Here is a 2,636-nt window from a genome sequence, read left to right on the forward strand (position 1 = left end):
AGGCTCTGAAGGTGAGGCTGGAGTGGAGGCAGGTGATCCCTGGAGGCTAGGACACGTAGTTTCTTCCCAAGACATGAATATGTTGTCCTATGACATTGTGTGCCTCTTCTGGAATTGTCCCTAAGGGAGCCTTTGGTCACGCGATAGTAGCCAGATACCTGCCTACAGCAGTAATGTCCTCTTTGTGTAAGCCCTCAAACATGGCAAACACTGAATAAGTCATTCGTCACCTTTTTATCAGGCTTTATTGTCGTCATATTGGCCAGGACGATCGTTGTGTTAGAATCATAGAATCACAGACTGGGTTGGGTGGGAAGGGACATTTCAGACTCATCTGGTCCAACCCCCCTGCAGTGAGCAGGGATGTCTTCAACTAGAGCAGGTTTCTCAGAACCCCACGAGCCAACCTGACCTGCCACGGGGCCAGCGATGGGCCTTCTGCCCCCTCTCGGGGCAACCTGCGCCAGGCGCTGCCCACCCTGCGCAGGCACAGCCACAGTCTCTCCCTTCTCTCGGGGCTCCATCTCCCTCTGCCAGTCCCAGCCCTCAGCCCTTGCCCTGCCCCAGCAGCCCCTGCTGAGCAGCCCCTCCCCAGCTCTCGCACAGCCCCTTGCAGCTCTCCAAGGCCACACTAAGGGCTCCCCACAGCCTCCTCTGCTGCCAGCTGAACCCCTCAGCTCTCTCCCCTCTCCTCCCAGCGGAGATCCCTTGCATCATTCCCGCAGTCTCCTCTGGCCCCGCTCCAGCAGCTCTGTGTCTTTCTCAGAAATGGATGTGAACCCTGCAAGGCTCTTGCTAACCAGTGTCTTACACAGATATTGAGGAGATACTGACATTTAACGTGCCCTTGGGTCAGAAATAACATCTTCTACACTAAAACTCTTTTCCTTGCCATGCCACAACATCTTTGCAAACGTCCATGGTGAATTGGAGAGCTGCAGCACCTATGTGGATGGGGAGTGATCTGTCACGGCAGCTTTTCCAGCATGTGGTGAAGTTAATGTTCACAAGATTTCTGTAATCAAACCACACTTCCGATACGGTGTGGTATGGGGTCTCCTGCCTGATTTACCTCTTAATAAAAACTTCCCAAAGACCTGAGCGATGCTTTCAGCGGAGTCCAACAGAGTTGAGAAGGTGATTCTAACGCAGACTTTGTGTATGCTCTGAAGATTTGGTTGAGGGAAGCAATCAAGACAATGCTCAAGGCATTTTCTTCAGACATGCAAATCGCAGCTGAGACCTGCATTTTAATCGTGAAGGAAGTCCCAGCCTAGTAGAGAAGGTGGTGTTGACTCATGCGTGTGCTATCTGAGGAATGAAGCTTTTAAAGTATATTCTAGCACCAGGGTTTCGTTCCATGCTTGTAATCCAGGAACGCCACATGCGACAATCCCGGCTCACAATAATTCACTGATTTAAAGCGTTTTCTGAGGTTTTATATTTGAAGGTGGCGGTGGAAGAAGCTGGTGCCTGCCGTTGGGTGAGTAGTGAACTCCTCTTGGTACCTACTGAAATACCTGTTCCAGGGTGAGGGGTGAGCTCCTCTACAGCTCATGGAGTGGTTGGTGTCTGTTTGGGGATGGACTTAGGCTGCTTCCTTCAGTCTGTGCCTGTTGAGGTTTATTGACCTTAACCCTTTAGTATTAGAGTAAAAATCGAGCTGACTGAGGCAGATGATCAGGAGGTGAAGAAGGGATCACTCTGCTCTGCTTGCTGCCTTCGTGCTAACAGGAAGCATGTCTGGGCAGCTCTTTGTTTCCTGGATGTTCTTCTGTGCCACAGGATCATGCCTGTAGCCAGCAGGATCCTGGCCAAAGGCATAGAAATGGCACCAGAACGAGGACACTTTGTGGGCAGAGGAGTGTAAGAACAACCAAAAGACAAGATTTTGTGTTTTGCTTAATGCTCAGTTTTATTGTCTACAAATCAAAAGAGAAAACGAAGAATGATGACAAGAACAGCACAGGTATCCCAGGTCCCACCACCAGCCCCACTAGCATCTAAGAGCTCTTTGTCCTACACAATGGGTGAAACATCAAGAGCATTCCAGATGTTCCACAGTTAAGGACAGAAAGAAGACAGCTCAGGTTCGAAGGCAAGAAGATCACTAGATGTTTACTCCATCATCACGTGCACCAGAAGCAAATGAGCAGCTTTTCATCTCTGTGTGCCTGTTCTTGTGGCACGCCAGAGCTGGCGGAGCTGCTTTTGCTGCCTGGAGTCGGCTCAGCAGCGCTTCTTGATGGAGGTGCAGCACTGCTGGATGGGGATGCAGCACTTCCTCACGGGAACACAGCATGGTGCGGGGCTGCAACACACCACCACCGGCTTCTTCTTCACCACATAGGAGCAAGACAGACAGCCAGAGCAGCAGCAGGGGCAGCAGCCGCAGGAGCAGCAGGGCTGTGGGGCATAGCAGCAGCAGGACTTCTGGCACACCTTGGTACAGCAGACGGGCTTCTGGCACGGGTCACAGCAGACGGTCTGGCATGGGTCACAGCAGGTCTTCTGGCATGGGTCACAGCAGGCCTGCTGGCACGGGTCACAGCAGACTGTCTGACACGGGTCACAGCAGGGCTTCTGGCACGGGTCGCAGCAGACCGTCTGGCAAGGGTCACAGCAGGGCTTCTGGC

At 52.4% G+C, this 2,636-nt stretch overlaps 1 protein-coding gene across 1 annotated transcript in view; it reads right to left on the minus strand.

Moving 5' to 3' along the window:
- LOC104498103 (keratin-associated protein 5-4-like) overlaps positions 1 to 2,636 on the minus strand; it is a 6,567-nt gene that overhangs the window by 1,680 nt on the left and 2,251 nt on the right. The window lies entirely within an intron of this gene.

The sequence above is a fragment of the Buceros rhinoceros genome, unplaced genomic scaffold (genome assembly GCF_000710305.1).
Source record: "Buceros rhinoceros silvestris isolate BGI_N320 unplaced genomic scaffold, ASM71030v1 scaffold7828, whole genome shotgun sequence".
Lineage (NCBI taxonomy): Eukaryota > Metazoa > Chordata > Aves > Bucerotiformes > Bucerotidae > Buceros > Buceros rhinoceros.